The following is a 25584-nucleotide window of genomic DNA, read 5'->3' on the forward strand; positions in this document are numbered from 1 at the left end:
GATGAATTTTTTTATTTAAATTTAATTTGAAGGTGTGTGTAACGCTCTGAATCACAGGTTAGTTTTCGGGTCAACCCGAGACCCCTAAGTCGAGCCCACTAGATCTCCTAAGACAATTTAGATCAATTTAAGATGGTATTGGGCTTAAGTTGACCCAAGAGTTAAGGATAAGTGATGATTTATTATGGGATAAAAAGAGAGACCAAAAGTGCAGTTTAACCATTATTGCTCCAAGAATAAAATCCCCTTATATTAAGTGTTTTTCATATGAACCAATACCCACCAAAACACTCTTCCATTTCTCTTCTTTCTCTCTTCTTTTTTACTCTCTACTAAGCAAAGAGGTGAAAGCTTTTGAAATCCTAAGCCTCGATTGAATTAACCAAGGTAAACTTTACCTCCATCCCTCAGCTTCAATTCAGCCCTTAATCTCAAGTTTTGGTCATAGTTTTCAGAATAGGTTTTAGGTGGTTTATGGAAATCAAGTGATACAAGCTATTTTTGGGAGGATTTGAGTTTTAGGGTATATTTAATTTGTATCCATAGTCGAGTTAGTAACCATTCTCTATCTGTTTAGTGAAGGAAGTAGGAGAAAGTTCTAAAGCAAGGAGAAAAGAAAATGTGCCTCCTAGTTGATTCGAGAGAGGTTTTAGCAGCCAAAGAAAGCATGTACCACATTCACAACTTCCTCATACCAAATGTGGGTTATTAGAAATGTATCCTAGCTAAGAAGTTAAGTTATGAAGCTTAGTGATGCATTTCATGGTAGATTTCATATATAATGTTTTTTAACATGCTCAAAAGTCTTATTTATGACCCCTTTTGAGACCAGTTAAGTGGTATCGAAACTAACATTCCAATGTATATTTTGGTATCGATACTCTGGGATATCGATACTCAGGGTTGAGAATTGATACTTCCCATATAAGTATCGATACTTCTTCTTTGTTTTCAAGATGAATTAGCAATGGAGTATCAATACCCTTAACAGAGCATCAATACTAAATGGGTGGTATCGATACCAAGAGGTTAGTATCGATACCATAGTATTTTTTTGGGCATGAAATTTAAAGGACTTTAAAAGAGAGGAGGTTTCCCAAAAGATATATAATTGTAGAACTAATATTTTGATATAACAAATAAGGACAAAATATTTTGGACTAAATTGAATTTATTCAAAGTTTTAAAAAATAATTCAAAGTCCAAATCAAAGTTAAAAAATATGTTTTTAAATGTTTTTCAAACTTAGTCAAAACTTTTCAAAACATACTAGATTGTTTTTTGCACTTTAAGGTCATTTTCCAAGCTTATCTAGCTCAAGGATCGATCCCTTAGCAAAAGGATCGATCCCTTCGACCAAAGGATCGATCCCCTTGAAAATGATCGATCCTTGGACCAACAATGAGTTTAGGAGAAATCCCTTGAAAAATGATTATCGATCCCTTCGACCAAAGGATCGATCCCCTTGAAAAATGATCGATCCCTTGGACAACAATGAGTTTAGGAGAAATCCCTTGAAAAAATGATTGATCCCTCGAGGAAAAGGATCGATCCATTTCCAAAAAGGATTGATCCCTTTGGTATAACAGTTGAAAATTTTGATAAAAGATCGACCCCTTGTGCCTTAAAAGATGCAAGTAATAGTTATTTTGATCCCCAACAGCTAGTAACGGTCAAAAACACATCCCAACATATAAAATGAAGTTCAAGACACTTGAAGAAGTAGACCAACACCTATCCAAGCAATCAAACAAGAGAAAGGTTTTTTATTCTTTATTTTCTCTCTCTTGTAAGTATTTGTGTTTTGAGCTTAATTGTATATCTTTAAGTTTTGTTTTTTTGAGATAAATCTTTGTAAACACCTAACTAGAGAGGTCTTCTCGTCTACACATTTCTTATCCTTTGTTAAGGGGTTTTGGTTCTAGTTTAGCCAAGTGAAAAACTAGTGAGTTGTAAAGGTTACTCTTGATCCTTGAAAAAGAAAGAACAAACCAGTGGATTTGTTGGAAAATCTTAAGTAAGGAGCTTAGGTAGTGGATGTATACTTTGTTGATAAGTCAAACCACTATAAATCATTGTGCAAATTTCTCTATCTTTATACTCCTTACTCCCTAAATCTTAAATTGTCAATTCACCCCTCTTGGCACATTTTCGGTTGATTGAACGAGCTTCAACGATCCCAACAGATGATATTAGAGCTTGACTCATTAGAAGGTCTAACAACCTTGAGACGATCATTGAAGAAGCTCTATCCATTTTCAAAGTAACCGAGAAGATGACTTCCACCTCCGGCTCACAAAGCTCTCCAATTTATATGCTAGAGGAGGCAGCCTTCATCCAATCCAATCCTTCCACGTTGCCCAGCCTTGTGACCGCTGCCCTCTCCAGCTATCCCATCCAGAAGGTTCCCCTAACCACCTCGTGACTTATTGATTGTTGCAGCATCCCCTATAGCTTCAACCAATGCTACAACATCAGTGTACAATGTATAAAGGACTCTAATGATAACTCTTTTGAGAGTTATATCTATCAATTAGTATTGCCCGAAATTTGTTTTAATTTCAAAAGATTCTAATGAAATCCTTCTATATGTCGAAAATAAAGAAGACGAAGAATATAAGTGAAACATGTTTTCCAATTATTTTTCATACTTGACTATTTTTTAACCTGACGTCATTGTCTTACACTATTCTAAAAGTCAAATATTTGAATAATGAAAAATTTTGTAAATGAAACAAAAATCAATTCCTGGTAAATTACAAGAATGAATATGGATTGCAGTGGGTGAAAATGTCCAACTTTATACGACGAAACTGAGTTGGTGCTGTAATAAAGGGAATCTACAAACACCGGATTTAATAGAAGCAGTGAGATATTCCCAAGATTATCAATTAAATATTTAATACCAACTTAAAGCCTAAACTTGCACCCTGTAAGAGAATAAACAAATAATAAACGACAAGTTGCATGATGCAACTAATATCAGCAATAAGATTCAAGAAAATTGGAATAAATTGTTTGGATTTAGAAAAGGGATTTTGTTTTTTTTTTTTAAATATCATAAAATTATTGTAAGAAGCATTTTGACTGATTACTATTTATACATCTAATTGAAACACAAACACAGATAACAAAGCCAAAAGAGACTAGAATATCCAAATAGTATATCAGTTCAAACCAGTACTAGCTTGAAGTAGGAGCGAGCAAAACTCGACTAAAAAATCAATTTTTCGACTCGATTCGGCTCGAAAAAACTCGACTTGAATTGGTTTCAAGTCATAATTTCATAAATTGACTCGACTCGAAAAACTTTCAAGTTCAAATCGAGTTGTAAAATGCAACTCGAATAACTCGAAATTTTAGTAATTAGTGCATTTATTTTCAAGTTTGAGTCAAGTCCTTAAGATCTGTATGATATATGTATATCACATATGAAAAAATATGAAGAAATATTGTATATATATGATTATAGAAAGTTACTTAAATTGGAATCAATATATATAATATTAAAAATATTTAATTACATTTAAACAGTAACTTGAAAAATTGACTCGACTCGAGTTTTATAAACTCGACTTGACTTGAAAAAATTTCAAATCAAATTTGAGTTGTAAAATAAGATTTATCAACTCAAATAACTAAAAAATATTTAACTCGACTCGATCGAATGCTGCCCCATCTAAAAGGCTGAACAATGAGTCTGTATAAAAGGTATCTGCCGTTACTTGGAGAAAAATCAAAGCGCCGTTGCCGGGGATCAACCCGGGTCACCCGCGGACAGGCGGGAATACTCACCACATACTACAACGACATTCTTGAAAATACGTTTAAACTTTAATATATATTCAATATGTTTTTTTTTTACAAACCAGTCATGAAAGGCTCCAGACCAAACTTTTACTTGCAAAAAATAACTTCAAATTGATAGGCAATAATCGAAACATACTACAAGTCAATCATTCACTTATTTCAAATTTAAAACTCTTGTAAATAATTATTTATACAACGAAAGATATCTTTATAAGATTCATCTATTTAAATATAGAGTTGAAGTAAATCTTAAGAATAGCTCAATTGATGCCTTTGTACAGCTTCGGAAACCTTCTTAATGAGAGCTTGTGCTAGTATAACGTAAGGCATATGGTATATTTCATTGCTAGTATAGTGTGAGATGTAAAGACTGTATCTTTCCATTGACTGCAACGTCAAGGCATCAATTAATTTCTATTCATCAAGTAAAAAGTGAGATTCCTTCTATGTCACAGTGTAGTAAATCCCTCTGCTAAAAGACACTCATTTACAACACAAGATGCCTTTGTAAGATTTTTTTTTTTTTGAATGTATTGTGGAAGTGAATCTATAAAGATGTCTTCCTATGATTCCTTTATTTAAATGTATTGTCAATCTATTAAGATGCCATCGTCCGTATAATGTCAAAGAGCTTCTTATTGAGACATCATCCAACATTTTTTCACTAAATGAAAACCGAGATGTCTCCTTAGATAGAGGTATCTGTCAAGATATCCCGTTAGAATGGCTTCTCCTGTACAACATGAGAAGCCTCCTCTGTAAGTGCTTGACATGTGTATTTCTTGAAAGTGTAAGATGCCCCATCAAATCTGGAGTGATAGATCTCTTCGTTTACAAACATTTGTTAAAGGTTTAAGATGCTTCGTTACATCTTACATAATAGATATATTTACTCACACATATTGCTTGAAAGCGTGAGCTATTCCGCCGAAGATGGCATGGTAGATCCCTACACCCATACATATATATATATCTTTGAATTCTAACATGTTTCTTGAATGTCACATGATAGATTCTTTTGTCTGAACATATTTCTTGAAAGCGTGAGACACTCAATATATTTCTTTAAAGGATAAGATGTTTTGTTCAACCATCAAACAATAATGATAAAAACTCCTTCGCTAAAGTATTTCGCTTATATAATACTGATACGATGAACAAAAAATTATCTAATATCAATCTGGTACTAGAATACTTTACCGACTAACTAGGGTTGGGTTGATTATTAGTAGGTCTAAATTGATAATATTAATAATTATTGCCATAATTATAACGATGCAGATTTTTCTAAAAGAATCTTTAAATATTAGGTTAAATTTATTATTAGATTAAATAGTTGATTGATTTTGATATAATTTTGATTATATGATCGATAATATGTAAAAGGAAAAAAGATTAGTAATATTATAAATGATAAAAGAGTGTTTATAATCATCATAATTATGGGAGCAGGAGGATTCAAGGATCAAGTGTGGATCAATCTTTAAACTGGTTAAACTAGATTATGGGAGCATGATCTAAAGAAGATCAACTTGGTCCATAACTTTGTGGGAGGATATGTGAGAAAGGCGGCATCTGTGACCAACTGGTGGATGATGAATGTGGAATTGATGAGTAACGACTCTGAGTTTATGAATGTAAGTTTACAATAGATAAAGAAAGGAAATATGAGATTAATGAAGAATTATTATTGAAACTATACTAAAGAAAAGGTTGTTGAACCCTTTATAATCAGTGAGTTTGTATAGCCCACTCTACTAATTAAAATGAAAACGGCCCAACAAACTAAAATATAACCAACTAACAACTCATACAAAATATTCTAATTTATTTCTAACAGGATATACATGCACGGAAGGTAAGACATGAGGTTGGCTTCTCTCTCAATTATGAATCGTTCCGGCAAACCAGCAAGTGGGCGTGCCGGAGTAGTTATCGGGCATGATTAGAAATCATGCGGGCTTTGCCTGCGCAGGTTGGAATCCTGCAGCTCACGTCCTCCTAGGGTATAACCTTTGTAATTTTGCAGGGTTCATAAGTAATTATAGTGGTCATCGTAGGTTCGTCAATGTATTCTTAACATGATTTTGTTTGTGAGAGACGTGTTGGAACCATATCTCCCAATCACCATCAATCATTATTTGAATCATATCCACTATGTATGTGGTCATACGGCATTTCTAGTTTTCCTGTAGTTGCCTTAGCAGCTTCAACACTATTCATCTCAATAATAATTTTCCTAAAGCCGAATCTTTTTGGTATGCTTAAGAGCTTCATTTAATGCTCAAAACTCTGACAAAAGTATCGAACATTTACCTATGCTTTTGGAGAAACCAAAAATCCATCGCCCTTCATTATCCTTAAAAACACCCCCTATTGGTGCATCATTATTAGTGCACTAGACTGTTCCATCTTCAGTCAGTCCTCCGGAACCATTCCCATTCCACGTTATCATTATGGATTTGCTGGTTGTATTGTGAACAGGCTTCACTGTGTTTGTAGCGATAATGATATCCTTCATTAAGGATAAGCTTTAATCAATGACACTAGTGCTCTCAATATAGTTTATTGAAGGTGCATGCGTTTCGGACCCATAGCTTGTCATCTTCGATTAATAGTTCGAACTTTGAATCCTATTTTTCATAAGGAATGCGTTGTTTTGATTCGTCATGAAAAGACAAGAAACCTTGAATAAATTTCTGAAACTTGGGATTTTAAATCCTTTCAGTAGTATGATATCTTTTGCATAAATGAAGGTTGACAAGTCTTTCACTGCATCGTGGGCTCTTCTCTGAGATGAGTTTCCTTCACTACATCACATGGGTTTGAACAAGAAAAAGGAAAGCAGAATCCATGAAACCAGCCATTTTCGAAGGATAAAAAGGAAAAATCAGCCATAGCATGAGTCCTGATAAAAGGTCTTTGCTTTTAGTTGGGTAAATAGGCGTAATGCGCCGTTGCCGGGGATCGAACCCGAGTCACCCGCGCGACAAGCGGGATTACTACCCACTATACTACAACAACACTGTTGAAAAACTGATTTTTTCGACTCGACTCGATTTGAAAAAATTTGACTTGAAATAACTTCGAGTTGTAATTTCAAGTTCAAATCGAGTTATAAAATACAACTTGAATAACTCAAAATTTTTAGTAATTAGTGGATGAGTTTTTAAGTTTGAGTCAAATTCCTCAATTATGTATATATGTATATCACAGATAAAAGAAATACATGTATTATATTTTTTTATCAAAAATCCCACTGGAATGTATTGTTATATATATATATATATATATGATCATAAAAAATCATTTAAATTGAAATCAAATAATATTATAATATTATAAATATTTATAATTAACTCTAAACACAAACTCGAAAATTCGACTAGACTCGAATTTTATAAACTCGACTCGATCGAAAAAATTTCAAGCCAACTCTAAGTTGTAAAATAAGACTCGTCAATTCGAATAACTCAAAATTTTTTGACTTAACTTGATCGAACGCTCACCCCTACTCTTTTTAATAATAAAAAATTACTTTTAAAACCCAGTCATGAAAGGTTCATGGCAAGTCTTTACTTTTAAAAGAACTTCAATTCATAATTTATGACCTTGTATATATGTTATCCAGCATGTTGTTTGCAAACAAAACGATGGTTTAAAGCACAATAGTGAAGGTTAATTTTGTTATTTTATGCGATAATTAAGCAAATAAATAATAAACATGTTCGAATTAATTATGTTTTTTTTATAAATTCTAAATTTAATCATAATCTTATCTAGAGGAAAAGAGAAGGGAAACTCTAGGGGAAGAGAGGGGAGTGTTCCTAGTAGATTTAAAACTCGTGATATACGAGAATATGAAAGACTAGAGACAAACAGTTTGACGACCAAATGTGTTTATTCTGAATCAATTAAATTTGTATATTAGAGTATTAGACGTACTAATAATTAATTTTACATAAATTTTGGTTTATTTATATATTTACATAATATTTAATTACATGATATGTTTTAATTATTTATTTAAAAAGTAGGGGACCAATTGTAAAACTGTTCGTGCCTTATTGGGGTCTCTTTCAATTACATCAATTGGTCTCTTTCAAAAAATCTTATTGGGGTATTTATACGCAGAGGAAAGTGTCGATATTCTAACATGGGTATCAATACCCTTAGCATGTGCTTGTATCAAATACATATTCGATGTTTCAGAAAATTATAAGAAAATATCTTAAGAATACCCACATAAAAGTATCGGTACTAAATTTATAGTATCGATACCTAAATTCGAAACCGATATCAAAATAATTTATTAGAAAATTTTAAAATCTTTCAAGTAGCTTGGTATCGATGTCCAGGTTATAGGTATTAATCTTTATTAAAAATTATATAATTTCGAGATAAAGCATTTGTCTTTATGACCTCAGCATATACTAATCAAAAGCTACTTGAGGGAACATATCATCTATAACAAAAAGTATATCACAAATTGCGTAGTGACAATTGATTTCTTTGACTCGATTTGTCCCGAGCTTATTGCTACTGATGAATTAAACGATATTGATCCTGGGTAATATATACTTTCGGACACTCTTTTCACTTTTTAGGATTAGAAGGAGTTTTTAACCGACCCATCTTTTCTTTAAAAAAAAGTATATCACAATAAATTATTTAAACCATGCAATCATCTAATCATAATGATGACTATATTCTTAGGCAAAATCCATGCATATGACCTATGTGTGACCTACTAATATGTCAAGGCACTAAGTTCACATATGAGCTTCATGTAATCACTAGATTGTAGAAAATCCAAAGTCATGTTAGATTATTGTCATACTGTTTAAAAGGGATTTTATTTTTTTAAATAGTATAAAATGATTGTAACAAAGCATTTTTTTAGTGATTGCTGTAATTATTCATGTCATTTTGTAGTGAGTTAAAGCAATAAATTGCAGCACAAACACAGATAACAAAAGCCAATATAGGGAGTAGAAATACCCAAGGAGCAATAGTTGGTTTCATTCGGCTGAAGCAATGAGTCTCGATAAAAGGTATTTGCCGTTGGGTTGGGGGAAAGAGTGTGAGCGCCGTTACCGGGGATTGAACACAGGTCACCCTGGTATTTGAACTCAAATTTTATAAGATCAAAAATTAATTTATATAATATTTAAATTTATAATAATCTAAATTGTTATTAAAATAAATTTTGAAGAGTAAAGTCCTCCCTTGTTGGGAAAATAGACCCCTTGTAATCCAACAATCCCTTTAGATCACAACATTAACAAAAATACTTGAAAAATAAAATAGAGAAAAACACAATAATTTAACGTGGAAAACTCCCAAATGGAGAAACCCCACAGGCGTTGTCAAAAGACAACCAAGAGAAAAAAAAATATTTACTATGTGGAAAATTATTACAACCACACTACAAAATATTTAACTCTTACACATGCCCAAAAGCTAAAGTACACCCCAAGAGAATTTTCCTTTAAATTCTCTACTAGTATAGCTAATAGCTTTCTAGTACACCACTTGTATTTTGGTGATTGACATACATTTAACCAAAGGGAAATGTTCTATTTATAGGTTAAGAATTTTTCCATCCTTTGTTAATTTTCAATGTGGGATTTGGCCAATTTTTGCCAAAAACTAATAACTCTCCACCTTGGCAAAAATTCCATACAATTCTTCACCATAAAAACAACAGCTACCTCAATAACACCATCAGCTATGATAGTCACAATTCTAAAAACAAGAATTGTCATACTCCACCATAAGAGTATACACACTTGGAATTCACTAACTCCAAGAATTTTTATCTCGACCAGTTCATGTCGAAAAACTGCTAATAAGTTATGGTGCAACTTCCAATGTTGACTTTCTAGGAAGTTCATTAGCCATCGACATCAATTCCACCGCACACCTTGCATCAACTGTCAACCAATGCCCATGTGTAAATGTGGACATGCTACCTTTTCATACATCCTTTTCCATGGCAACTCAATTGGTAACTATCATGCCATGAGGATATATATCTTTCTTTACAAAGCAAATTCATCATCTTCATTTTCAAAGACGACTACATTAGTAGCATCACTTTTGGAGCCATTAGCCGAATTAGCTCCACCGTTATTGCAATCCTTCTTTAGATGTCCAGGTTGTCCACATCCCCAGCAGATAATTTTCCTTTTGGAGCCTTTACACTTCTTCTATTTCCACAAACGACAATGCTCCACTTTCAGAAGATTTGTTCTCTCCATTTTTCAGCCTTCTTTCTTCCGAAATCAGCTTACTTGTCACTTCTAAAAAATTCACATTCTCTTTCCCGTACTTTAAAACGGTTTGCATGTGCTCATAGGAAGATGGAAGAGACCAAATAAGTCTCAATGCTTTATCTTCATCATCAATCTCCACTTCAATAGATTCCAGTTCAGAAACAATCCCATTGAGTGCACTAAGGTGGTCAGAAAATTTTTGTACCTTCTTCCATTTGCAATTTGTGAAAATTCTCCTTCAAATATAACCTATTTGAAAGACTTTTAGCTTGGTACATTTCCTCAAGCTTTTCCCAAAGCTCCTTTGTTGATGACCATCTAGCAACATTAGCAAGAACATTTTTGGCTAGACAGAGACGAATCTGACTTGCTGCTCTCATGTCTAACTCCTCCCATTCTTCTTCACTCATCTTGGATTTTCCCTTGTCTCCACTGCTATCACTAGGTTTATCTGGTTCCTTTCCTTCGGACAAAGAAGATGGCTTTCCCTTTAAGGCCTTATACAATCCATACTGGATTAGTATATCCTTGACTTGTACTTGCCACAACCCAAAATTAATTCTCCCATCAAATTTCTCAATATCAAATCTGAAACTCATTTTTGCTCAACAATGCTACAGTGATCTCACACGTGAATAATGAGTGAACAATTGTGTCTACAAAATGCACTAAGAAAGTTTCCAGGAAAGATTGGGGGGACACAAATGGTACCGCTTAAGCCCCAACCTCCTTAGGCGATTATAGCCTTTGTGACAAAACTTTCTTGGCTGCACTTACTTACACAATACCACACTCAATAAACACAATAACGTATTTAAAGGACCTCCAGTTGGACCACAACAATTTCTAAAAAATCTTTTCTGATGTAGAAGATCGGACAAAGCCGCAACCACAGAGCATACTAAGAATTTTAAAGAAATTCCTACACCGCCTTAAAGTTTATCTTTTACCAAACCATTGACTCTGATACCAATTGTTGGGAAAATAAACCCATTGTAATCCAACAATCCATTTAGATCACAACATTAACAAAAATACTTGAAAAATAAAAGAGAGAAAAACACAATAATTTAACGTAGAAAACTCCCAAATGGAGAAAAACACAGGCGTTGTCAAAAGACAACCAAGAGAAAAAAATACTATGTGGAAAATTATTACAACCACACTACAAAATATTTAACTCTCACACATGCCCAAAAGCTAAAGTACACCCCAAGAGAATTTCCCTTTAAATTCTCTACTAGTATAGCTAATAGCTTTCTAGTACACCACTTGTATTTTGGTGATTGACATACATTTAATCAAAGGCAAATGTTCTATTTATAGGCTAAGAATTTTTCCATCCTTTGTTAATTTTCAATGTGGATTTGGCCAATTTTTGCCAAAAACTAACATCCCTTTGATTCCGTCACTGATTGTGTCACATAAGAAATATCTAAAAATGTATTATATCATCAATTGATCATTTTTTGTGTCATTGTCAATTCTTCGATGATTGTAAGGCAAGGCAGTCTTAGGGGTTGAAAAGGTCCAAAATTTTTGGATTTGTTCATGCTGGAATCATGCAAGAATCGGTTTTGTGCTACATGAAACTGAACTATAACAGGGTAAATCATTGATCTCATAGCTATCCATAGACCTTCAAGACTGCAACAACAATGGAGGAAGAAGTGAAGCTTTTCGGCATGTGGGCGAGCCCTTTCAGTCGCAGAGTAGAATTGGCACTGAAACTCAAAGGAATACCCTATGAGTACATCGAAGAAGACTTGTCAAACAAGATCCCTTTGCTTTTGAAGTATAATCCCATCCATAAGAAAGTCCCTCTTCTAGTGCATAACGAAAAACCAGTTGCGGAATCATTGGTCATTCTCGAGTACCTCGATGAGACATGGGAAAACAACCCCATTTTGCCTCGAGATCCTTATGAAAGGGCAAGGGTCGTTTCTGGGCTAAATTCATCGACGAAAAGGAAACCCCTTTTTCTTACTTTCTTCAACAAATCTACAAAAACAAATGCACAGTTGTTGATTGGAATAAGTTTAGTTTATCGGTCGTTAATGTTTCATTCTAGGTGAAGAGTCGCAATCGGTGAAGTAACGGTTATTGATCAGTGTGTGAATGAAGGGGAGAATAAATTATTATGAAGGAGAAGAAATAAGATCAGTAAGGTCATGATGACTATCGTAGGCTGATTATGCTAGAAAGATCTAATGGTCGAACTTTAATTTTGGCCTGGTGAGACACGGATTTGTTAGAAGTCTTGTCTATAAATTGAAGTTGACTTGAAGAGTTTGTGCTCGAGAGACTGAGTTTTTAGGCTGGTAAGCGAAGAGATCTGTATGAAGATCTATCGTTTATGAAGTGCTGGTAGATTCGATGCAGTGGAGGCTCGGAGGTTCCGGATATATAATAATAATTCGTCTACAATCTGACCTTTATAAAATGCAATGTGATTCGCTTTTTGCAGGTTTTGCCAATAGTAACCAAGTTTGGTCACAGAGCAGGGAAGGAAAGAGAGCAAGCCATTGAAGAAGCTCAGCTGCTGCTGAAAATCATGGAAGATGAGCTCAAAGGGAAGCAATTTTTTGCAGGGCAGAGAATTGGGTACCTGGATGTTGCTGCACATCTTTTGTTCTGGTTCCCTGTTATTGGAGAGCTTACTGGAGAAACAATACTAACCACTGAGAAGTTTCCATTTATCTGTGAATGGATTCAAAAGCTCAAGAAAATTGATGTTGTTAATGAATGTTTGATCCCAAAAGAGAAATATCCAGATTTGATCAAACTAGGCCGAAAAGCTTCAAAATCAGTATGAAATGATGTATTTCCATGAAGCTGTTGGGATTATAAGACAACTTTTCTAAATTAAAGTTCATTTCATTGAAATGAAAACAAGGTACCTTTCAGATAAATTGTTACATTGGCAGGAAAATTCCTGTTCTTTTGAATAGAATGTGAATCTAAAACTATGGAGGAATGGAAAGAATGTGTGTGTATATATATATATATAAACATTATTTATTTAATGCAAAACATGAAAGATGCACATGTCCATACATAAGTCTCATGGAAATAGCACTGGAACTGGCCCAATTAAGCACTCTCAAGATCTGAGTACAGCCTGATAATCAAGATGTCCATATAACATAGAACAGAAACAAGAACATCAATTATTTCAAAGATAAAGTAGCTTGCAGAAAACTGAGTTCAGCCTTTGTGATAAAAATCAATGGGTACTAGGCTCCTTCACAATTGTTATAGGGCAATCTGCATGTACCATCACATAGTTGCTCACACTTCCAATCAGTACCCTAATGCCAACCAAAATCAGAATATCAGAAATCAAAACAAAATGATAACATGAACAAGAACAAGAAACAGTTCATGTCCCAATCCGACTCGTCGCCTGTCGGACCATGGAAACAAAACCAAAAATGTTTTCTTCGAGCAGCCATTAACCACACTCAAAGTTTAGTGTGTCTCAAGGATTTCGAACTTAGAACTTGTATTCTACAACCAATTGGTTCTAAAGTCGAATCTATTGAGCCGCACCGAAGAAATAGTTTCAGTTTCTACATTATGACAATTTACTGAATACATCTACCTAAATGAATGATTTGGCTCTTCAAAACATATTTCCATTTTCCCAGGAAGATGATGAAAGATTTATTTACCTTTGAATGGTGCCAAGGCCTCTGCTGCCCATTACCAAAGAGTCCAGCTTCAAATCAGCAACGGATTCACAAACTTTATCTCTGGGATCACCCCAGTAAATCTTTGCCACAATAGTCACCTGTATCAGTTTTAGGACCAAAAATCAAATAAAATAAATCAACAAAACAAAAGGAAAAGGGAATACAAAATAAAGCTGGGAGGGAAACCTCCTTCTGCCTGGAAGCCGTATCAACCAAGTCGAGAACCCGGGATCAAGATCAACATCATACGTGTGCATCACTTCCTTCTCTCTAAGCTCCGATAGTGGAATCAAGGCTACCAACGGAGATTAGAAAGTCAAATGATATGTAGTAAAAAGAAGGATGATCAAAAATGGAATTGAAGCGTACAGTGACTTACGTGAGCCGGTTGTGGACCAAAGAAGGTTGCGAGACTCGCCGCTCTGATGGTGTTTGACATGGATGAGATAAAGGGTATCGCCTTTGTCAACCAGATTGTCGATTGTCCATTTGAGAGCTAACTTGCTTCCCTTGGAGAAATCCACTGCTACACCGATTTGCCTATCTCTTGTCATCTTTTTTTTTTTTTTTTGCGCGAGAAATCAAACCCAGAAACGAACAGTGAAATATTATCAAAGGGATAAGGTCGTGAAATCTAAGCACACGGTTTTAAGGAGACACAAGGAAGGCGAAGCTATGCCTATGGGATGCTAAGGCTGTTTCTATTTTGCCAGCTTCTTGTTTGGAATAGTACAATTATACAAAGGGAATTCCAATAATTATGACAATATCTATGTCTATTGTTTTTATGATTTTTGTTTTCTAATTTTGGGCAAACTATATTTATAGTATCCCAATTATCAATTTTATTCTGATATACTTAAAAAATTATTTTAAATTCATGTTTAATATCACGTTTTAATTTTATTTTGGTCACTCACTATTAAAAAATTAACAATGATATTGACATGTCACAATAAGAAATATCATGAAATCATTTAAAAAATCTTAAAAATATTAGGTATGTAATTTTGTTAATTTTTTAATGACAAGTTACTAAAATAAAATCAAAATGTATTGTTATGTATGATTTTGAAGAAAAAAAAAGAGATGAGTGACCAAAATGGAATAAAAGTGATAATTGAAATACTAAACATGTAGTTTACCCTTTTATTTTTGTATTTATTATAATTAATTAGGATGCCTAATACAATTTAGAAATAGTAATAGTAATTGCGAATTAAATGTTGTTTATTCCGTTAAAAGGATGTCGTTTACGGCGTATAAATATCTAGAATAAACTATCTATTTAATCATTTATTTATTTATTTATTACTCTTTTATAATTATTCGATTATTTTTTAAATTATAGTACGCTGCACTTTGGTTTTGTTTTCATTAGATTTAACCGTTGACTTAATAAAATGATAATGAGAAATTACATAATAATAATTTTAGGTCCTAAAATTTTGTTAATTTTGAAAGAGACCATTAAATTATTATTAAATTATATAAACTATTAATAAATTATTTAAAATAAAAATAAAAATTAAATTGAGTGTACTTCTAAATATTAAAGATTTTCTTTATTTACTTTAAATCAATATCAATTTAATAAAATATGGGAGCTTTGTGAAATAAATTGTTATTATATTAATGTCACATCACCGGTTTGAATAAATTAACAGTTAATTCTATGATATGAATATAAAATTATATATAACTTCAAAAATAATAGTTACATGCAAAATCAAATTGATTCTTGTGAGCAATTATTGCCCCTGGGGAGGGAAAGAAAAGCAACGCCATACATCCGCCTTGATGCGATTGGGAGCAAAGCGTAGAGATGAGGTTGAGTCAACAAATTGGATGGCCCACCCACCACCACCACCACCACCACCACCACCACCGGCGACTGGTCCCCTTTCACTTTTATTTATTTTCTTGCGTATTTGCATAAATTGCGACCCGACACCATGTATTTGTGTTAGAAGGTTTGGGCTCCGGCCTCTGATTTTGGCCCAAAAATAAAGTTCAAGACTTCCAGCAATGCATAAGAATTTCGTGGTTGTTATTAGTTATTAAAACCGGACCGGACCGGCCGGTTCGACCGGTTGAACCGTGAACCGGTGGCCTATCCGGTCCGGTTAACTCTCAAAACCGGATTAGCACAGAATCGGTAAAAAACCGGCTGAAAACCGGGAAAACCGGGGTGAACCGGCTGAAAACCGGCAAAACCAGTTTAAACCGCCGGTTCACTTTTTTTCTTTAAAAAAATTAAACCAAACAACGTCGTTTGTTCAACGAGCCGAGTCAAATTCGAGTATTGCTGAGCTCGACTCGAACTCGAAAACTTTAAAAGTAAGCTCAATTCGACTCAAAACTCACGAGCTAAAAATTATCAACTCGAAATATAATATTAAAACTTGAAATCGAAAAGGCTCGAACTCAAAAAAAAAATTAGAAGTTTGATTGAAGCCAAAAAATTTGAGCTCAATTGAAGCCTAGAATTTGAGCTCAATTGAAGCGAAAGAATAGTTCGCTTTGTGCTCACCAAAAGGCTCCATGATTTTGAATGTCAAATTACCTCTATTATTTATAGAAGTAAGTTGGGATGCTCTTCTATGTTTCTTAGCCATGTGTAATTGTTTTGTTCTCATATTTTTACACTTTAAACTTTTGGGATACTCTTCTATGTTTCTTAGCCATGTGAGATTATTTTTTTTAAAACAATTAAACCAAATGACATCATTTGTTATGATTTTTTTAAACCCCAATTTTATTTTTTTTGATTATATTTATTATTTAATATGTTTTACCTTAAAAATTATGTTGTAGTTGATTTGAATCATTTTGTTTCACTTGATTTTATGATTTTTCATTTATACATGTTATAACTTGTGATATTTTTATACCTTTTAATATTGTAAACTTAAAAAAAATGTTACATATATATTAATATTGCTTTGAATATTATGTAAAATTAAAAAAATATATATATTATTTTATATAAAATCCGGTTCAACCGCGGTTGAACCCGGTTGAACCAGTGAACCAGTATCTTCACTGGTTCAATGTCCGGTCCGATTTTGAAAACATTAGTTATTACAGAACCCCGTTACTATAATCTGCTAGACCTTAAAGATCTAAATGCTTTATTAAGATCAGAAACAAGAAACATGTTATACTTGAGCATTGAAAATCAATGAAATTAAAATTAAAAAACAATACACAATATCTTGGTTTTTAAAGATAACTATGGCACTAGCATTCATGGAACATGTAACTAGTGCATTCATGCATGAATCTAATATCTGAAACTTCACAAACCGGGTAAGATCAGACTTTTTGTAGGAATATTATTTTGTTATTACATGTTTCAACAGCAGTTAAAAGAAACTTGATCCTAAACTGTTAGGGAGTAATATTGCTGCAAAACAATATCAATTAGTATTGACTAACAAATAATATTGAAACAATGAAGGAAGTAAGACGCTTTACTGTGCCATGGTAAAGCCACTACCTTACAAGCAATTTCATCTGAATTGTATAATCTCGAAATGGACGTTACCTGCCAAGGTTAACACAGTCTTCTAAATCTCGTACACCTTAAATGAGGGAGTGGAATCCACTTGTGTTGCACTCTTCAATAAGAAATTTCTAAGAAAGAAATAATAAAATTATTAGTTTCTGCGTATTCTAATTAGTGAGAGGAGTTTCCCTTTTATAGTAGTAGTAGAGGGGTAAAATTGTTAAATGACAGCTACCCACAACAACTACTTATATAAAGTTAATATCTAAAATATATGATAATTTAAAATTTTCAAGAGTATTGTCATACCCGCTCTCCCTGATTCATCCTTGTCTCCTTGGGTGGCCTTGGGAGGTACAAGTTCAACATTGTTACATAAAGAGTAACAACCTTGCTGATAGTCTGACGAAGAGCAGGGGGCTGCATGTGTGGATTTGGCCACCTTATAAAATCTTGCTTGTTTTGCATAATGATCTTGCGACTTACTGCTATAGGCAAATCAAGCCTATTTGTGCATTCCCTCTTTGATAACTCAACTTCGAGGATTTATTTTACTAGTACTTTTTTTACTAATTTAATTCATTTTAGTTCTTTTTGGTCCCTGCAATTGGCAAGTTCTACTTTTGAGCTTTTTTATCCAAATAATACCATTGAGCCGATTTTTTTAAAAAATTATATAAAAATTAAATGAAAAATATTTTTTTCATAATATATGCATATATTTTAGGTAAAGTACACCATAGGTAATTTTCTTATGTTTAAATGATAATTTTGGTCATTGAACTTTCAAAAATTATAAAATGATCATTAAATTTATCGAATTATTACATAATAGTACCGACAACATTATAATAATTATAAAAGCTTGATAAACTTAATAACCATTTGTACAATATGATAAAATTTAATAGTCTTTTTGTAACAATTCGATAAATTTAATGATTGTTTTATAACATTTAATACGTTAATAACCATTTTGTAACTTTTAGAAATTTAATGATCATTTGATTCATATGGCCGAAATATAAAATTATTGTGTTTTGGTTGATGAAATATAAGATTATATGAAATTAGATTTTTACTAAACTATCCCAGTAATAAGTTTTTTTAAATATTGTTAACCTTTAATGTTAAATTAAATAATAATAACAATACGAAGGTTGATAGAGTTTTTCCATTGGTCTCTGCCTAAAATTTACATTTAATATTTTATTAATTTAATTAATATATTTAAAAATATTTTAGGAATAATTTATAATTTATTAAATATAATTTTACATAATCAGAATTTTGAATTAATATTGTTTTATTAGGATATTAAAAGTTAGTTTGATATTTTTCATAAATTTTCAGTTATATTTTAATTTAATAAAATTAATCAAAAAATAAACAATGGATGAAAGAGCGACAAAAATTAATACCACCGGATCTGCTATGTATGAAATAACTATGATTGTGTCAAGTTTGCCGATCCGGATCTGCTATGGTGCTACCGGTGCTGCGTGAAGATCAAAATTTTAATACTATTGTTTAATTAGTTCACCAAGAAATATGTTATTACCCAGAATTTTCAATCCAATGTATAGTGAATAGATTTATCATTTTATTACAAAATTATATAAATAAATATAATTTAATAATAGAATTATCTAAAATAATATTTATTATTAATATTGTTACATTACCGTCTTCTTAATGTTCATAATAAAATATAAAAACAATATTCGAATATATAACATATGGCATTTTGAAATGTTACGTTATTACACGGGTTAAATTATCTCAATGATTAAAGGAATGATTATTATTCTTAGAGGTTTTGGGTTCAAACACCAACGACTGTAGCAGAGGTGATTGAGTGTTATTTCTAAAATGATCGAGAGTATTTAAAACATGTATTAATTTGTAATCAACTTAGCTTAATAAAAATATATATTACATATATTATTTAGCAAACACCCAAACAAGGGAAGAAAGTTCAGTCACCAACGTGGATGGAGCAAAACGTCCTAGAGTTCAGAATTTGCCATCGGGAGTTTCTACTAATGATTCGAACGATGCTTCTACATTACCATCGGCCAATCTTGTTCAACATGCCCACCATTTCCAATGAAACTCTTAAGCTGGAATGTCCTAGGCTTGGGGAAGTCTCAGACAGTTCGTCGTCTCCTACATCGGTTGAGGGATGTAAAGCCCACTGTGTTTTCCTTACTCAAACAAAATTACAGAGTACACTGATGAACAAGGTACGTAGGATGTGTGGTTTTATAAATGGTACTGATGTTGACTCTAATGGCCGCAATGGTGATTTGTGTATTGGTTGGAAAAGTGATGTTCAAGTTTCTTCGAAGTCTTCCTGTGAGCGTCACATTGATGTTCTAATTACGGATGATTCTGATGGAAAAGCCTGACGGTGTACTAGGTTCTATGGAGCCCCCGAGGAACATAACCATCTAGTTGCTTGGGAGCTTTTGCAATGATTCAACAACTTTCCCTCAACCCCTTGGCTTGTTATCGGTGACTTCAACGAGATAGCTTTCTCACATGAGAAGCAAGGGGGTCTTCCTAGAAATGAGCGATGTCGTAACCGGTTTTCGTCCGGGCACGAAATATTATACTTGGCATGGAAATTGATGTGAATAAATATTTTTTAAAATAATTTGGGAGTCGCCATCGACCTTTTGGATCAGGTAGGTCAAATACCTAAAATTTATTTTCTTTAAAAGAGTTTTAAGAAAACATAAAAAAAAAATGAACTGATCTGCGTTTTATAACCAAAAATTCGTTCTTTTTAATAATAAAAAGGATTCGTGGTCGGTTACGTTTAGGGAAGGATTAGCACCCCTACAACGCCCAAAATTGGTACTTTTTAATTATAAATTGTCTCTATTATTAAAATTTAAAAATTCAAAAATATATTTAACTTATAATCCTATTATTTCAAAATTATATATAAAAAATATTTATTTATTTAAAAATATCAGAAAAGAACTTCTAGGTGCCTTAAGACAGCTCTTTTCTTTGATATTGATAAATATTAATTTAAATAATATTGTTTAATTTTTCATTTTAAAATATCAGAATAGGACATCCAGTTGTATTAAGACTGTCATGTTCTTTGATATTGAAAACTAAATATTAAAATAATTTATTTAAAATAAATATTTATTTAATATATATTTATAACAACATTTAAATATATAAACAAGCAAAAAATACAATTCTAACTATATATTTAAAAGCAATAAAAAATACTTAAAATAAATGACTAAAATATAGTGAAATTAAAATTGAAAAACCTAATTCCTAATTAATCAGAATTACAGGGATTAAACATGCTATTTTCTTATTTAATAACTTAGTGACTAAAATAAAATTATCTAAAATTCGGATATTATAATAAAATAAATTAAAAATATAAACTAGGGATTAAAATATTATTTATTAAAATTAAGGGATTAAATCTGTTATTTATCCTAAATATATTATTTTAATATAAAGGACTAAAATGAATAAAATTGGAATTTGAAGACTGAATTAAAAATATTATAAATTCGATTTAGTGACTAAAATGTAAAGTTTACAAGTTAGAAGGACTGCGGACGTGGTTTAACTATTACCTAATTACGCGCATAGTCCTTCCCGAAATGACGTCGTTCGGGAAGGCCTATATAAGGTCAAAATCGGCTGGCCCGAAGGGCCAGCTTCATTTCATTTTTTTTTCTTTCTCTCAAGCAGAGAGAGCTCTGGCCTCTCTCTAGCTTCCCTCATCGGAGGGAAGCCGGTCACCGGACGGCAACCGTCTGCCGTCGTGACCGTCATCGTCGGCCACCGCATCTGGTGGCCGGAAAATTTTATTTTTACACCATTAGATAGATCGGGACGTCCTAAGGACGTTTTCGGTGTTCTTTTTCCTTAAAAAGCTCCTAATCGGAGCGAATCTACAAAAGTACCTTCGGTGTTTCGAAGGTTCCGGAGAGATCCGATGGTCGGGGCTTCCTCGGTAAGTTTCTTTTCTTCCTTTTTCTTTCTTTTCTGTTTCTTTGCTGCTGAGATCGTTGGTAGTATTTTGTATATTTTTTTTTTGGTTTTGTCTCTCTGGGATCTGTTCTCTGTCTTCTTCTCCCTTTTTTTTTTTCAGGTTCGGGTGGTGGCTTTTATAGCCACCACCGGTGTGGCCATCGTACCGGTCCAAAGAGGGGATTTCGGTGAGTCACCGGACTACCAGTGGTGACTCACCCCGTAGCCATGGCGTGGAGGGCAGCTGGGTCTTCTGGGTTCTTCGTTTTGGGACGTGGCAGCGGCGGAGGCGGCGAAAGCAGCAGCGGCGGCCGCGTGGCCCTAGGGTATCATACCTAGGGTTTCCATCTGGAGCCATCTGGACCGTTGGATCTTGCCAGATCCAACGGTCAGTCTGAGGCGGCTGGCTTGGGATTAGGGTTAGGAAACCCTAACTGAAACCCTAACTGTTTTGGGTTTCAGTTTGGTTTGGGTTTTGGGCCGGTTGATTGGCTTTGTAATATTAAATAATATATTAATAATAATAATAATTATAATTATAATTATAATAATAATAATTATAATAATAATAATATAAATAAAATGAAAAATGAAAAAAAATGAATATCTTCAGCTGCCCCTCTTTGCTTATTCTTAATAAGAATAGAGCAAAGACGAAAAGATGATAAGTTTTTTTTCATTTGATTTCACTTGATTAGTATGGAGATTGAATAAATTCTTCTCTCTCTGTCAGGTGAGTTCTTCTCATTATGAACTTTCCGCTGGGGATGATGTTGACCTTTTTCTTTCTGTGATAGAATCATTCAAAAGGTTAAATAAGTTCTTCTCTGGAAAGGCTGATGCTAATCTATCTCCTTCTGTGATAGAATTATGCAAAAAGTTGAACAAGTTCTTCTTATTATGAACTTCTTCTTCCTTCTTCAGATGAGTTCTTCTCATTATGAACTTCTCTGGAAAAGCTGCTCCATCAAGTGATAGATTTGAGCAAAAGGTTGAACAAATTCTTCTCATTATGAATTTCTTCTTCCTTCTTCAGATGACGAGTTCTTCTCATTATGAACTCTACCTGGCAATGTTGATCCATCAAATGATGAATTCAAACAAAAAGTTGAACAAGTTCTTCTCATTATGAACTTCTTCTTCCTTCTTCAGATGAGTTCTTCTCATTATGAACTTCTCTGGAAAAGCTGCTCCATCAAGTAATAGATTTGAGCAAAAGGTTGAACAAATTCTTCTCATTATGAATTTCTTCTTCCTTTTTCAGATGACGAGTTCTTCTCATTATGAACTCTACCTGGCAATGTTGATCCATCAAATGATGAATTCAAACAAAAAGTTGAACAAGTTCTTCTCATTATGAACTTCTTCTTCCTTCTTCAGATGAGTTCTTCTCATTATGAACTTCTCTGGAAAAGCTGCTCCATCAAGTGATAGATTTGAGCAAAAGGTTGAACAAATTCTTCTCATTATGAATTTCTTCTTCCTTCATCAGATGACGAGTTCTTCTCATTATGAACTCTACCTGGCAATGTTGATCCATCAAATGATGAATTCAAACAAAAAGTTGAACAAGTTCTTCTCATTATGAACTTCTTCTTCCTTCTTCAGATGAGTTCTTCTCATTATGAACTTCTCTGGAAAAGCTGCTCCATCAAGTAATAGATTTGAGCAAAAGGTTGAACAAATTCTTCTCATTATGAATTTCTTCTTCCTTTTTCAGATGACGAGTTCTTCTCATTATGAACTCTACCTGGCAATGTTGATCCATCAAATGATGAATTCAAACAAAAAGTTGAACAAGTTCTTCTCATTATGAACTTCTTCTTCCTTCTTCAGATGAGTTCTTCTCATTATGAACTTCTCTGGAAAAGCTGCTCCATCAAGTGATAGATTTGAGCAAAAGGTTGAACAAATTCTTCTCATTATGAATTTCTTCTTCCTTCATCAGATGACGAGTTCTTCTCATTATGAACTCTACCTGGCAATGTTGATCCATCAAATGATGAATTCAAACAAAAAGTTGAACAAGTTCTTCTCATTATGAACTTCTTCTTCCTTCTTCAGATGAGTTCTTCTCATTATGAACTTCTCTGGAAAAGCTGCTCCATCAAGTAATAGATTTGAGCAAAAGGTTGAACAAATTCTTCTCATTATGAATTTCTTCTTCCTTTTTCAGATGACGAGTTCTTCTCATTATGAACTCTACCTGGCAATGTTGATCCATCAAATGATGAATTCAAACAAAAAGTTGAACAAGTTCTTCTCATTATGAACTTCTTCTTCCTTCTTCAGATGAGTTCTTCTCATTATGAACTTCTCTGGAAAAGCTGCTCCATCAAGTGATAGATTTGAGCAAAAGGTTGAACAAATTCTTCTCATTATGAATTTCTTCTTCCTTTTTCAGATGACGAGTTCTTCTCATTATGAACTCTACCTGGCAATGTTGATCCATCAAATGATGAATTCAAACAAAAAGTTGAACAAGTTCTTCTCATTATGAACTTCTTCTTCCTTCTTCAGATGAGTTCTTCTCATTATGAACTTCTCTGGCAATGTTGATCCATCAAGTGATGGATTTGAATCTTTGCTAAAATCTTTGAAATTCCTGTTAAAAATTCAACATAGATGAAAATGAATGAAAATGCACCTATTTTTGTAAACACCTAAAATATGATGCATGAATGTTGAGTTATTTGATTTCAGATTGGTGAATTGAGTATTTCTTCAATTGTAAAAACCCAATAGATTTTTCTTCTTCAAATGAGAGAATCTATCATCTTTGACCAATGTAGATATAATGTCACAAAAATCTCTTGAGAATAAAACTCAATAGTATAGGCTCTTGAAAAGTTTGCATTCAGGCAACATGTTGATTCTGATAACAACTCATCTGATTATGAAGTGACCTTTCAAGATGATTTCACAGATATCGATAGTTCTTCTAATACCGAGAAATCTTGAATTCTGATTCTGATGAGGAGAATAAACTGTTATACTTGACAAAAATGGGATTCTCAGAGGCTGAAACTTCAAATAGACCTGGAGAAACGTGGTCCAGATTCATCAATTGCAAAATTGATAGATTTTATATGTGCTGTTCAAATGACTAAAAATGCTGACGCACTTCTTCCGGTAAAAGATGGGAAGCCATTATGTGATAATCCCAGTTACAAGCAAAGACGAAACTTGTGCTATGATTTTTGGGAAAGGGATAAGCAAAAGAAGCTTGAAAAGAAACTTCTTAATGAAGACGATCATGCAGTTCATCTTTTAATTCCAATGATTGGTTCTGTAGTTCCTACCAAACCAGATCAGATAACTCAAAGAACATTTCCAGAAGATGCTATGAACACATTCATCTTCCAAATTCAATGATTGGTTCTGCCAAACCAGATCAGATAACTCAAAGAACACTTCCAGAAGATGCTATTAGCAAATTCATCTTCCAAATTCAATGATTGGTTCTGTTAAACCAGATCAGATAACTCAAAGAACACTTCCAGAAGATGCTATGAACACATTCATCATCCAAATTCAATGATTGGTTCTGCCAAACCAGATCAGATAACTCAAAGAACACTTCCAGAAGATGCCATGAACACATTCATCTTCCAAATTCAATGATTGGTTCTGCCAAACCAGATCAGATAACTCAAAGAACACTTCCAGAAGATGCTATGAACACATTCATCTTCCAAATTCAATGATTGGTTCTGCCAAACCAGATCAGATAACTCAAAGAACACTTCCAGAAGATGCTATTGGCCAATTTATCTTTCATTTAATTGTTTGGACTAGGATATCACTATGCTTATTTGATGTAGAGCCAGAATTTGTAGATTCGAAGCATTTCCATGCTATTACACTGAAAAGGGCTATATTCATAATTCTGCCAATTAAGAACATATTTTCTCTTATTCTGCTTCCTCTATGTGATGATGTTTTTCCATTGACAAAGAAATGATGGCTTTCATGTGATCCAAGAACAAAGTTGAACCGTTTATAAACATGTACAGGAAGTGCCAAATTGACAGAAAGGATCTGTAAAGCTCTTGAAGCTTATGACAATGAGCCAACTTCGAGTGTTCAGAAGTATGTTCTTAATGAGTGCTGAAAATGGAATCTAGTATGGGTTGGAAGGAATAAAGTTGCTCCACTTGAACCTGATGAGGTGGAAATGCTTCTAGGTTTCCTTAAAAACCATATACAAGGATCTGTATAGAGACATGTTTCCCAGTGATATCAATGTCTTGTTTCTTTTTGCTGGAAT

The 25584-nt window shown here is 33.2% G+C and overlaps 2 pseudogenes; one reads left to right on the plus strand and one right to left on the minus strand.

Annotated features, from left to right (window-relative positions):
* Window positions 1-11725: 11725 nt before the first annotated feature.
* Window positions 11726-12903, plus strand: LOC120168024 (annotated as a pseudogene).
* A 241-nt stretch (window positions 12904-13144) lies between these two features.
* On the minus strand, window positions 13145-14484 carry LOC120167903 (annotated as a pseudogene).
* Window positions 14485-25584: the final 11100 nt, after the last annotated feature.

The sequence above is a fragment of the Hibiscus syriacus genome, unplaced genomic scaffold (assembly GCF_006381635.1).
Source record: "Hibiscus syriacus cultivar Baekdansim isolate YM2019G1 unplaced genomic scaffold, ASM638163v2 tig00111708_pilon, whole genome shotgun sequence".
Classification (NCBI taxonomy): Eukaryota; Viridiplantae; Streptophyta; class Magnoliopsida; order Malvales; family Malvaceae; genus Hibiscus; species Hibiscus syriacus.